Below are 13923 nucleotides of genomic sequence, written 5' to 3'. Positions count from 1 at the left end.
TTCAAACAGAGGGGATACAATACTCACTTAATTGACCGGAGTATGCGTGAGGTGACTAACCCAGAACTTGTGGGCCATACGACAGAAGGAAATGACAAGCAAAGATTAACCTTCACTACTGCCTATAGTCCAACTGTGAGCAAGATAGGCGCAAGTCTTAACCAACACTGGCACATTATCAAGAGTGATTCTTCCCTTCCCTTTGATGAGTGGGACCACCCCAGAGTGGGATAAAAGAGGAACAAGAATTTGGAGGATTCTCTAATGATCACAGACCCGGTCTATTGCTACACTTCATCTAATTGGCTACAGCGGAATAAAAAGAAGGGCTGTTACAGGTGTACGGGCTGTACGACCTGTAGTTCTATGCTGTCTGGCACAACATTTGCCCATCCCCACACCAATAGGAGGTTCAAGATTAGGCATTTCATAACGTGTACTACAACACACTTGGTATACCTTCTTAATTGCTGTTGTGGGCGTTTTTATGTCGGGAAAACGACCGACGATGCCAGAACAAGATTTGCAAATCACAGGTCTGCGATTAGGATAGCCCTGAAGAATAAGATAAGTAAACAACCTGTGGCAAGACACTTTTTAGAAGCTGGCCATACAGTAAACAATTTGCACTTCATCCTAATCTACCACATCCCCCCACTGAGACGTGGCAGGGTCCGCAATAAGATCCTGCTCCAAACGGAATCAAGGTGGATTCACCGGTTGAACACAACGCAACCCAATGGACTGAACACTGTAGTGGACTGGCACTGTTTTTTATAGGCTTTTTGTAAGCCTTGTGTGGACCCCATGTTTCTACACCTTATGGGATGCCTGTTACTCAAATGGGAGCCATGATCTGTTTGCTCTGTACATGAGAGTCCTGAATCTATTACTGTAACTTCCCCCACTCTGAGTAGGAGTGGGCGTATGCCAATATGGCCAGATTACATGTTTCCCTGCCCTATGTAAATATCCTCACAAGATTGTTTTTGCATCTGTTGATATACTTAGACCACGCTCTATGCACGGACCCGGTGCAGCTTATCACTGGTATTGTCCCAGTCTGACGGCTGGTATTTTAATTCTTTATATGTTGTGTTGTTGCTTATCTAAGGTTATTAATATACCCAGTAGCTAATCGTGATTTTTAAATTGAACAAGAGATGCATCCTACTGTTTGGTTTCAACATAATACTAATCACTGCTGCACGTATATATTTTTCCATAGACTTAAAATGTGGAGAGGCGCCTGCTTTCAACACTAGAGCCGTTACGGGCTTGACGTCACCACTTCTTAGCAATTTTTATATTTTGACAGATCACGGTATGATTGTATGTACAGTGGTTAAGGGAATATATTATTTATGAGCACACTTTGGATGCATTGGATATTGTACCAGCGTCAATAATAAATAGGTGAATACACTGTTTAATATTTTTAATATATCAAGTTAGTCTGTACTATCTTGGTGTCCATTCTCTTTAGGGATCTTTGGTAATCTGATTATATTTTAGCACGCCTGTCTCCGGTAGTTGGTAATTTTATTTTCCTTAGGTGCTAGGAATATGTAATCTACCCTCCTGGCAGTGTGTTTGTTTACACTGGTTGTCATGACAATAGCGTTGCCGTGGGCTCTCCTCCACGCTCCTCCCCTCCACTTCATGTATTCGGCGTGGTGCAGCCATGGCCGATGGCTGTGTGTATCGCTCTATTACAGAGCTTTCTCTGCTGTTTCTGAGATGTTCTGCGGTAGTTGTTTTGCATATCAGGTAGGTAGCCACAGTTTGCCATTACAAGTTATAAGCATATTAACTCCAGGAATAGTGTTTAACACTTTATTGACATGTTGACAAAACACTACTGGGGTGATCTAGTGATGTTTATGCACTGGGTCCTAGTAATTAAAACACTGACATATGTATAAATGTGGGGCCTTTTCCACAGCATTCAGTATATCAAGTCCAAATTATGATGCATAGATTGCCTACAATACAATGTTGGATGATTGTAGTCCAGTTTTTAAGATGTATATAACATAGTGTTGCTCACTTATTTCACAACCACTTATAACTATATGACTAATTTTTAATTATTGAGATTGATTTAGCACTAATATCAATACTGCCACTGTGTTAGGGTGGTTGCCATGACTGCATTTTGGCGGTTTTTGTTTTAATTGGGGGGAGGGGTTATCCCTTTGTTTGTATTTTAAATTGCATGTGTTGCTATTTCACTTTGTCTGAGGAAGGGGATACTCTGTCTCCGAAACGTTACACATTAAATGAGTGTTTTTGAAGGAAAGACCAGTGAGTGCAAGTTTTTGTTACGTTTATATATATATATATATATATATATATATATATACTGTATATCAAAATTAGATTTTATTTAAAGGGATAGTCTAGTCAAAATTAAACTTTCATGATTCAGATAGGACATGTAATTTTAAACAACTTTCCAATTGACTTTAATCATTAAATTAGCTTTGTTCCCTGGACCCTTGGTGGAATTTTACAAAAGCTAAACCAAGGTAGGCTCAAAATGATTTTGAAACCGTTGAAAACCGCCTTTTAGCTCAGAGCATTTTGAAAGTTTTTCACAGTTAGACGTACTAGTTCAGTATATATAACATTGTGCTCACTCCTGTGGAGTTATTTAGGAGTCTACAATGATTGGCTAAACTGCATGTCTGTCAAAAGCACTGAGAGAAGGGGAAGTCTGCAGAGGCTTAATATAACCGTGTTTGTTATGCAAAACTGGGAAATACAGACATCCCAACCTGCAAAAACTCATTTCTCGGAGGTGGCTTCACCCGCTACAGCGGCACCCCCCTCCCTCACAGACAGTTATATATTGGACACCTTGAAACCCTAAATAAGATAGAGACTTGTCATTAAAGTAGCTTCCCACTAAAGACACATTAAAAAAAAGTAGCTTTATTGCACAACCACCTACAGCAAACCTATTTTTTCAGCTTGTTGAATGCTTAAATATTTTAGAATACAAAGTTTAATTACGCTCAGTAAATAAGGTAGTATTTGTGTTTTATTTTATTAAAATCGGGGGGGGGGGGGGGGGGGGCTTTTTGGTTACTGTTGCATGTTTTAAGGGTTCAATCTATAGCGTCTCAGCAACTACAGGCATTCCTTATAGAAACACTTTCCGGATTTGGGGCACATTGGATCATGGTACTTGGAGTTTCAAGGAGATTGCATTCCAATTGCTGGCATCAGGGAGCCACTATTACAATCAGGGAGACTCCCTGAACTTCAGGGAGAGTTTGGATGTCTGGGAATGGGTAATATAGGGATTATCTATCTTTTTTTAACAATAGAAATGCTGGTGTAGCCTGTCCCTTTAATTGTATATAACGCTTAGCTTTATTTTGTAGCTACTTCAGTTCCTCTATAAAGTTGTCACTAGCTATGTGAGCCATTTATGAATATCACGTCCATCATTACACACTAGAATCTAGTAGATAACATAAAAAATAGGGTCTCCTTTAGTATACTCTGTGGTAACCAGGGTAACCTGGCGCCACGCACCTCGTCATTTCCCCTCACTTTAGGAACTACACTGCCCATAATGCTATGCGCTGTAGCTCCGCCCATGGCCTAACCTCGTATGGAGGGAAAGGTAGCGCGCGCTGCCAAGTGACGTGTATAGTGCGCGCCGCCGGATCGGTGGCTGAGAGAGCGTGAGAGACAGAGCGGAGGGTGACACAAGAGAGTGACAGGAACTAGAGGTATGAGGGAAAAAGCTTACGAGACTGAGATTTTCGTGGCTAGGTGATAACGTGATATGTGTACAAGATACAGGGACATGGAGAACTGGAGAAGGAGACATATAGGGACATGAGCTGATGGAAAAAAAAAGATGAATAGAGCAGTCTGACGTGCGGCGGGCAAAGAGGGTAGAGACAGATGGATATACAGACTTGGATGAGAAAGCAATATAGAAACTTATTGTTATAAGAACGAGAGAAAGTGATAGAGACACATATATATTTTTAGAGAAATATAGTGGCATGGGGAGAGAAAGGAGACAAAGAATCAGAAGTCTGAGGAAAAAAATAATATGCCGTATTATTCGGGAGGTGGTTGCGATAGGCCATAAACACCTATGGGAAGAGAATAAGCAATAGAGACTTGAGGGCAGATTCTAGAGCAGATGTTAATGAAATCTGTCATTAATCCTCCCTAACAGGCCAGATTTTCAGGCAGGATATCTGGACTGGAGCACAGGTAAAACAATCAGCTGATTAGTAATCATGGTTATTAACCTGCACTCACCAAAGGCAATCCTGAAAATCTGGCCTGTTAGGGAATCCTGATGAAAGGTTTGAAAGCCCCAGGCCTAGAGGGAGTGAGAATCATAGAGACTTGAGGGCAGAGTTGTGAGAGAGTCACAGAGACCTGAGTGCAGAGTCTTAAGGAAGAGATCCAAAGAGATTGGAGGGCAGAAGAGAGAGAGCAGCAGAGACCTGGGGGGAGAGTAGAGAGAGCTAGAATGCTGCAGAGACCTAGTGGGAGAGGAGAGAGAGAGAGATGCAGAGACCTTGGGTTAGAGCAAAGACGGGGGGGGGGGGGGGGGGGAAGATAGATGCAGAGACCTGGGGGGAGAGTAGAGAGATCACACAGACCATACAGGTGTATGTCCCATGTCTTAAGACTGCTCCTGCTGGCGCTGATGTGTGTTGATTCAGTGATGGCTTGAATTGTGTTATCACAACATGTGTAGATCATTATGAGGCCTAAGATGTTTCTGAATATACGTAGGGAGCCAATTGGTTACCAGCTTTGTATACTGTCCCAAAACCCCCTGGTCCCATCAGAGATGTACCATCCCCAAACTTTTGCTTTTTGACATGCAAACTACATCATTTCTTAAACGGTTTGCCATTGATCTAATATAAGTGCTGAAATCAACTGTTTGAGCCTTTGCTAGGTATCCAATACCATACAAAGGACAGATACTGTGTGCCGGAGCTAATGAATGGAAGAGGTGAATGTTGGAGGGAAGACACTTTAATTAGTAAAATGTGTGTTTTAAGAGGTTAAAAAATTTCCTGCTTCCTAGGGGTGGAAGGGGGCAGTTGGGGGAGTCATATAGCTGATATGATCCTCCTTGGCTGTCAGTTATGTTTGTCTGCTTTAGGGTCAAAAGATTAATTTTTTAAAGAATTGATCAGATACAAACCACTTGTCATATGTTTATAATTTCTTGTAACATCTGTAGGGTCATGGGGGCCCTGCATTTAACGATTGCTTCCCTTTTTTTGTGTGATGTTACATGCTCCTTTTTATCTAGCCAAACTGTATTACAGATCATAAGAGCTCCTAACTACACCAGTACAGTATTTGAAGGAACAATGTACCATCATTTTTTCTTCCCTTACGTTTGTTCCCAATGATCTGTTTTACCTGCTGTAATGTATAAAAATGTTTACAAATAACCAATTTATCTTTATTTTGGCATTTTAAACAATTGATTTTGTCAGTGTTATCCTTATCTATATTAAAAGAATATAGAAAGCTATCTAAAAGCTGTGTTAACATAGCTATCAGAAGAAATTGCACTCCCAGTGGGGATTATGATAAATAAGTAATACAATGTAAATTGTCTATTGTTCTTCCGAAGTATTGGGCTTTCTGTGTGTACAGAAAGTGATAAAATATGGTGATCTGATTTCTCTGCAAGCTTAATCCGTTTTAATGGATTATGGTTTCAAAGAACAAAACCATAAATTTTATACTCTGCTGCTGGTATGACAAGTCACTGGAAACACTCAAGGGACACTGAACCCAAATTTTTTCTTTTGTGATTCAGATAGAGCATGAAATTTTAAGCAACTTTCTAATTTACTCCTATTATCAAATTTTTTTCATTCTCTTGGTATCTTTATTTGAAATGCAAGAATGTAAGTTTAGATGCCAGCCCATTTTTGGTGAACAACCTGGGTTGTCCTTGCTGATTGGTGGATAAATTAATCCACCAATAAAAAACTGCTGTCCAGAGTACTTAACCAAAAAACATCTTACATGCCTTCTTTTCAAATAAAGATAGCAAAAGAATGAAGAAAAATTGATAATAGGAGTTAATTAGAAAGTTGCTTAAAATGGCATGCTCTATCTGAATCACGGAAAAAAATGGGTTCAGTGTCCCTTTAAGGGAAAAACTGTTTTGCAGTACACTGTCCCTTTAATGCAGATGAAAGTGGATTTATTCAGAAGATAAAGAGAAAAAGACACCGTAAATTCATTTTTATTGATGCAGAACAAGTATCTAAGCTGCACATTACAAAAGATGTGTTTGCAAAAAAAAGTTACACATTTTATAAGGTTTTGCAAATCAAAAGCAGCTTAGGCATGCATCCCTTGAAAAGCCTGGTGGAACCCATGTTCTTGGTCTCTTTTTTTTTCTGCGTCCAACTAAATGGACAGAAAATTCAAAATTAAACTTTCATGACTTAGAGCAGTGCTTGACCAATATGTTCAAAAATTAGGAGCCAGTAAGAATATTTAGGAGCCAGGCATATTTTTTAGGAGCCAGACAGTTGGATTTGTATATAGATATATGGAGAATAACCCAAAAAGTTAGGAGCCAGGGGTAAAATTCTAGGTGCCAGTGGCTCCCAGGCTCCTGGGTTTGTCGAGCCCTGACTTAGAGCATACATTTTTAAACAACTTTCCAATTTACTTCTTTTATCTAATCTGCTTTGTTCTTTTGGTTTCCTTTATTGAAAAGCATATCTAGTTATTTTGAGAGAGAAGTTGATTGGTGGCTATTGGTGGCAGCCACAGTACAGAATAATCTACTCTTTGAATTTTCAAAAAACAAACCTATAATAACACCACTCTTTTTCACCCTCATTAACATCTGAAACCACTTATGGACCCCAAAAATGTGTAACTCTCTAAACTGAGGGATTTTAGACAACTTAAGCCACCTTCGGGCCTGCACCTTTACGTAATATATGTAACAGTTATAAAAGCTCAAGCAGAGAGCCAAAAATTCAAAGGAACCATTAGACAAAGGAGGATTTAGAACTTAGCCATGAATTTAACAAATTTAAGGGACACACAGGATATCTATGTATATTACAATTAAAACTTGCACTGGGTTGTAAAGCAATAGCAGGAAAAGAACAAACAAACAAACAAGAACTCTCATTCTCATTTTCTACCTCCTGGACTTAATAAGGCCTCTCTTGGACCTTTGGTACTAACTGTGTGAGACAGAGGAGGTTTATTTAGATGATAGGGCCACTCTTGGACCCTTGACTTTTATATGAAAGCAACATAACAACATAATATATAAAATTAGAGAACATACAAGATATCTAGGTATTATACAATTATAGCTTGCACAGTATTTGTAACACAATAGTAGGAGAAAAACAAAAACTTTAATTTGCTACCTCCTGGACATAATTAGGCCTTTTTTTTAGACATTTAATGCCACCTGTATGAGACATAGGAGGTTAATTTAAAAGTTAGGGCCACTCTTGGGTCCTTGACTGCCATATGGAGACAACAGCATAGGGTAACTATTTAGATTTTGGATCTCTATAAACATTAGAGAACAAGACTAGCTATCTGCTTGCCTCAAATAATACATCTAACAATATGTATTATGAAAACTCGTGTTTGCTGTAAAATATCTGCAATATCCTAGACCAATAAATAGTCGGACTGGTAACATAGCAGGGGGACATATGCCTATGAAGCAGTGATAACATAGTATAGATTGCTGGGTTAAGTCTACTTGTATTAAAAAGGTTTATTTTCAATATGACACAACTTGTATTTACCAAGTATGTAATGGGGCAGCAATATATATTTTTATAGAAGACATAAGCTGTCCCCTAGACCTAGTACTCTGATGGATATACATATTGTACAGGACCAAACTGTCTGCCCCAATCATTAATGTGATATAGAAGCCACTGAGATGCCAGCAGTAAATTCGAGATTTAAGGTATCCACAATCATATTTATATTGGGGCAGCAAATAGGGATCTAAATAAGCGTCAGTAGCAACAGGATGTAAGCAGACTCTAACCCTAATAGTAGTGTATAAATATTACCCATTAATAGACATGCAAATTCAAGCGCATAAGCAAATACATCAGGCTATAGGGCCATCATTAAGTTATAAAGATAGGCGTTCAAGAGTGGGTCGCATCAATAGGAGCATTTTTACCCTATACCGATTTTATGGGAACAGGTTTGCTGTGCGTCGATTTTCTGGACAAGCGTCTTTTGTTCAAAGCAGTCTACATTGTGTAGATTAACCAATCCTACATAGTCCACATATGGATCCCGAGTGCTTAAACTGTCAAACAATAGCGCCACTCCCAGACACTCGGGGGTTATAATGGCACTTATTCCGGTATCATGAGACATTGTGGTAAACGGAACAAAAACTATGACATTGTCCAGAGGGGTACTCTGTCCTTAGTTGCGGTCTTTGTAAAGTCACCAGTGTCCCACACCGATCCAGCACATCAAGCTGGCCATGTAATTCCCCAAGCAGGTTCCGGTGCTCCCAAAATATGAATTGGTCACAAGGGCCAAACCCACCAGTCCATTCCAGAGGGCCGGCTGCTTCCCTCCAGGCAGGGACGGCAGGTTCAGAAATAGTGGCCGGAGACGCATCCAGAAGCGGGTAAACAAAGCCCTCCATTATATGATACTTCTCATCTATCGCAGAATTAAGTTGCAGCGGCTCCACAGTGTCTGCTGCCTCCTGTAACTAAGTTTCCGGAGCGGCTGTCTCCATAGTCATAATCTCCACAAGGGCTTGGAGGCGGTCAAATCTGGCAGCAAACTTGAGCTCCTGCAAAAGATTTTGCACAATGATACAAACTTCCTCCATTTCTGCGATGGTGTTACAACGCGTCTTTTGCGTTGTGATACGGCAGAGGCCTGAGGCACTCTACCAGGGGGTAAGTGAGAGGAAGCAGCCTCAATATTGGCTCCGGTGTTCTTAAGATGGCAGCTGACTTATTAATTTTAGGACCCTCAGCTGCAGGGTGATTAGCTTGTTCATAGGATATGAGATTCCACAGCCATTAACCCCTTGTATTATGTTGCGTTTATTCTTCTGGTCAGGCACAGCACTCAAAACTGCGACCCGTCATGGCCGCCGCCTGGAAGTTCCCCCCAACCTTTCTTTTTAAGATTGAATATATTTGTTCTTTATTAAAGGAAGTATTGTTTACTTTGGGTATTGAGGAATCTAGTCCTCTTGATAACAAGTATAGCAAACGTTTGAATTCTGTTTTTAAAACTTCTGAGGTTACTCCTGAAGTTTTTCCTATTCTAGATGCTATCTCTCATTTGTTTACTAAGGAATGTTCTAAACTTGGTGCTTCTTTTAACCCTTCTTCTAAGTTTAAAAATCTATATCCTTTACCTGTGGCTAATTTAGAGTTTTGGAAAAAGTCCCTAAGGTTGATGGGGCTATTTCTACTCTTGCCAAACGTACTACTATTCCTATGGAAGATGGTACTTCCTTTAAGGATCCTTTAGATAGGAAGATTGAATCTTATCTTAGAAAAGCATATTTACATCCTGGCTATATTCTTAGATCTGCTATTTCTATGGCTGATGTTGCTGCTGCTTCAACTTTTTGGTTGGACAGTTTAGCTCAACAGTTAACAGATCCTGAGTTGTCTAGCATTGTTCTTTTACTTTAACATGCTAATCATTTAATTTGTAATGCTATATTTGATGTCATTAAAGGGGCAGTCTAGTCAAAATTAAACTTTCATGATTCAGATAGGGCATGTAATTTTAAACAACTTTCCAATTTACTTCTATTATCTAATTTGCTCAGTTCTTTAGATATCCTTTGTTGAAGAAATAGCAATGAACATGTGCGAGCCAATCACACAAGGCCTCTATGTGCAGCAACCAATCAGCAGCTACTGAGCATATCTAGATATGCTTTTCAGCAAGTGATATCAAGAGAATGAAGCAAATGAGATAATGGAAGTAAATTAGAAAGTTGATTAAAATGACATGCTCTTTCTAAATCACAAAAGAAAAAAATTGGGTTTCATGTCCCTTTAAGATTGATATTAAATCTATGTCTTTAGCTATTCTTACTAGAAGAGTATCTATGTATCTCTAAGGCAGCAAGTTAAGTCAGTAATACAAGGTAAGCAGCAGCATCAACCAGCATTGAGCATTTCTATTACTTCCTGTGCAAGAGTTTTTATCTGTGATAAAACTCACCACTTTTCTAATCATTCAGTGAAATTTTGGGTACGCTCTTAGTCGGAGCTTATCTCTCATTGGCCCTTTTAAAATGCATATGGTAATTTTAAATCCCCTGATAATTTAAAATACCCTTTGTTTGCAATTCTCACATTGAACACCGGAGGGACAACAGGCAACGGAATGCAGTTTTATTAGCAAAATACTTTGAAGTACAGAACAATATAGATTTTCATAAATGTATACTCAATATACTTATTATTTCCTAGTATTAATAAACTATCTGGTCAATATACATGTGACTATCTGGCTCAACTGAGCAAGTGTATTTCAATACCAGAATTAAGTATATTTAGAATATACAGGGCCGGACTGGGAATGAAAAGCAGCCCTGGAAAATTTGTAGACCAGCCCTAAATTTTGCCGCAGCCATATAATGCACATGCCAGATTTTTCACAGCCATTATAAAATTGTCTTTGTATCCTTTTGTTGAAAATCAGGAAGGTAAGCTCAGGAGTGTGCATGTGTCTGCAACACTATATGGCAGCAGCTTTGCAACAATGTTGTACATTAGCAAGAGTACTAGATGGCAGCTCTATTTCCTGTCATGTAGTGCTTCAGGCATGTGCACGCTAACTATCAAGATACCTTTTCTACAAAGACCGTAAGAGCAATTTGATAATATAAGTAAACCGGAATCTTTTTTTAAATTGTATTTTTTTTTTTTTAAATCCCTTTAAAGGGACATTCAAAAAAATAAACTTTCATGATTCAGATAGGGCATGGGATTTTAAACAACTTTCCAATTTACTTTTGTCATAAATTTTGCTCTGTTCTCTTGGTATTCTGAGTTGAAAGCTAAACCTAGGTAGGCACATATGCTAATTTCTAAGCCCTTGAAGGCCGCCTTTTATCTGAATGCATTTTGACAGTTTTTCTCAACTAGAGGGTGTTCATGTGTGCCATATAGATAACATTGTGCTCATGCACGTAGAGTTACCTAGGAGTCCGGACTGATTGGATAAAATTCAAGTCTGTGAAAATAACTGAAATAAGGGGTCAGTCTGCTTAGATACAAGGTAATCGCAGAGATAAAGTGTATTAATATAACCATGTTGGTTGTGCAAAACTGGGGAAATGGGTAATAAAGGGATTTTCTATCTTTTTAAAGGGACCGTCTACACCATAATTTGTATTTTTTTGAAAAATAGATAATCCCTTTATTACCCATTCTCTAGTTTTGCATAACAGTTATATTAATATAATTTTTACCTCTTTGATTACCTTGTATCTAATCCTTTGCAAACGGCCCCCTTATTTCAGTTCTTTTGTCAGACTTGCAGTTTAGCCAATCATTGCTGACTTCTAGGTAACTCCATGTGTGTGAGCACAGTGTTATCTATATGACACACATGAACTAACACCATCTAGTGGTGAAAAACTGTCAAAATGCATTCAGATAAGATGTAGCTTTAAAGAAATTAGCATATGGAAATAAACCTCCTAGGTTTAGCTTTCTACTAAAGAATACAAAGGGAACAAAGCAACCTTGGTGATAAAACCACCTATTGGGGATTTATTATAGTTTTTAGGTACCCATTCCTAACACATAATGTGACACTGGAAACAAGTTTTACACAGAACACACAATGTGCAGATTCTGCAGAAGAGAACAAAGGTTTATTTTCCAATTTGTCTGTATTAAGATTACCACAAGCACAACTGTAATCTAGATTTACAATTAAAGCCATGGCTTTAAAGGGATAGTAAACATTAGGTAAAAATATTTCCTTCCGTTTGGCCTGCTTATAGAATCTCGGATACATTCAACCTGTTACAGGACAGGCTTAAAATAATAAAAACCCAATATTAAAAAATAAACGTAAAGGTTTGTTCATAAAATGCATCATTAAATAATATTGCCTCTTTATAATGTCTGTTTATATAACAGAGAGTTATATTTTTCAGCAATATAGACTTGTGCCCACATAAAATGCTTACATTATTTATAAGTTCTTGTTATTATCTAAGGCAGTGATGGCTAACTTCTATACACACAAGGGCCACAAGTGAATATGTTAGAGCTCTTAAGGGCCGCATACAAATGTACAGTACACTGCTACAATATGTACATGTATAGCTTGAGTCCTTATTGCACCAAGCACTCTGGTCTCATAAGAACGTAGAAAAAGGCACTCTCAGACTTTGAATATTGTTAAAGGGACATTATACACTCATTTTTTCTTTGCATAAATGTTTTGTAGATGATCTATTTATAAAGCCCATAAAGTTTTTTTTTTTAAATAAATGTATAGTTTTGCTTATTTTTAAATAACATTGCTCTGATTTTCAGACTCCTAACCAAGCCCCAAAGTTTTATGTGAATACCGTCAGCTACCTTCTCCAGCTTGCTCCTGTTTGTGTAAAGGGTCTTTTCATATGCAAAAGAAGGGGAGGGGGGGGGGGAGTGTCTTATTTGCCACTTGCAGTGGGCTTTCCAGCTACCTTTTCAACAGAGCCAAACTGACAGCTTCTAAGTACGTTTTTAAACAGTTTTATACTGGATTTTTATATCAGTATCTGTGCATCTTATTCTTTATAGTAGTGTCTATTACATGTAGTTATATGAAAATGAGTGTATACTGTCCCTTTAAATCACGTGATTGTTCATGCAATCTCGTGATTTCAGTGATGGCATCGGGTCAGGGGGGAGTGCCTATGATGCTAGGCACGCCCTCAAGCCCCCAATGGTTAGGACGTTCCATTTCGTCCTAATGGCGCTAAAGCCAAGCGCAGTTAGGACAGAATAGAACGTACTAATGGTGGGAAGGGTTTAATGGGAAAAAAAAATGAAAATATGACAAAGGTTTGCTTATTTATATGGTTACAACCATCAGTTCCTACTGAGCATGTGCAAGATTCAAAGACTATACATATATATATGCATTTTGTGATTGGTTGATGGCTGTCACATGATGCAGTGGGAAGGAAAATAAAACTCATTTTGAAATTTGTTAGAAAAAAAAATACTCATGTGAAATTCAAACTGTGCTTTTGCAATACATATTGATTATGCATTTATTGAATACTAGGCGATAAGCCTGCCCAGGCCAGAGGGCAGTCTATGTTGAAAAAATACAAACCCCCCAAGCTAAATTTGCAAAAAATAAAAAAGTAAAATGACAAAACAAAATAAACAAAGCTATCCAAAATAAAAACTTTGAACCTAAACTAATACCCCTATAAAAATAAAAAACACCCCCTAATCTAATACTAAACTACCAATAGCCCTTAAAAGGGCCTTTTGTAGGGCATTGCCCTAATTTAAACAAATCTTTTACCTCTAAAAAATACTAAGTCCCCCTAACAGTAAAACCCCCCACTCACCAAACTCCCCCCCAAAATAAAAAAAAAACAATAAAAGAAAAAAAAGGGTCAATTTGCTCTTTTTCTAGCCCCCAAAATTTTTTAAAATTAAAAAGCCTAAATTTAAGCTCCAAATAGGTACTCACTGTTCCTGAAGTCCGGCGGAGAAGGTCTTTTTCCAGACGGATCCATCATCTTCGATCTTCATCCAGAGTGACGGCAGTGTGGAGCAGAGGTACGGAGCTGTGTTCCTGATGCCTGGATCCTCAGTGGCAGTCCTCAACGGTAGCGGTCCTTGGCGTTGTTGCTCGGCGGCATGGAGGCTCCTC

The 13923-nt window shown here is 38.6% G+C and overlaps 1 protein-coding gene across 1 annotated transcript in view; it reads left to right on the top strand.

The window, feature by feature from the left end:
* Positions 1 to 3666: 3666 nt before the first annotated feature.
* DCAF1 (DDB1 and CUL4 associated factor 1) overlaps positions 3667 to 13923 on the top strand; it is a 638093-nt gene continuing 627836 nt past the window's right edge. Inside the window, exon 1 of the mRNA XM_053721062.1 lies at positions 3667 to 3746. The gene's annotated coding sequence lies outside the window, so the exon portion shown is untranslated. The remainder of the gene's footprint in view (positions 3747 to 13923) is intronic.

Source organism: Bombina bombina, chromosome 7, assembly GCF_027579735.1.
Source record: "Bombina bombina isolate aBomBom1 chromosome 7, aBomBom1.pri, whole genome shotgun sequence".
Taxonomy (NCBI): domain Eukaryota; kingdom Metazoa; phylum Chordata; class Amphibia; order Anura; family Bombinatoridae; genus Bombina; species Bombina bombina.
Note: the sequence above shows the minus strand (reverse complement) of the source record. Positions and strands in the feature narration are given on the sequence as shown.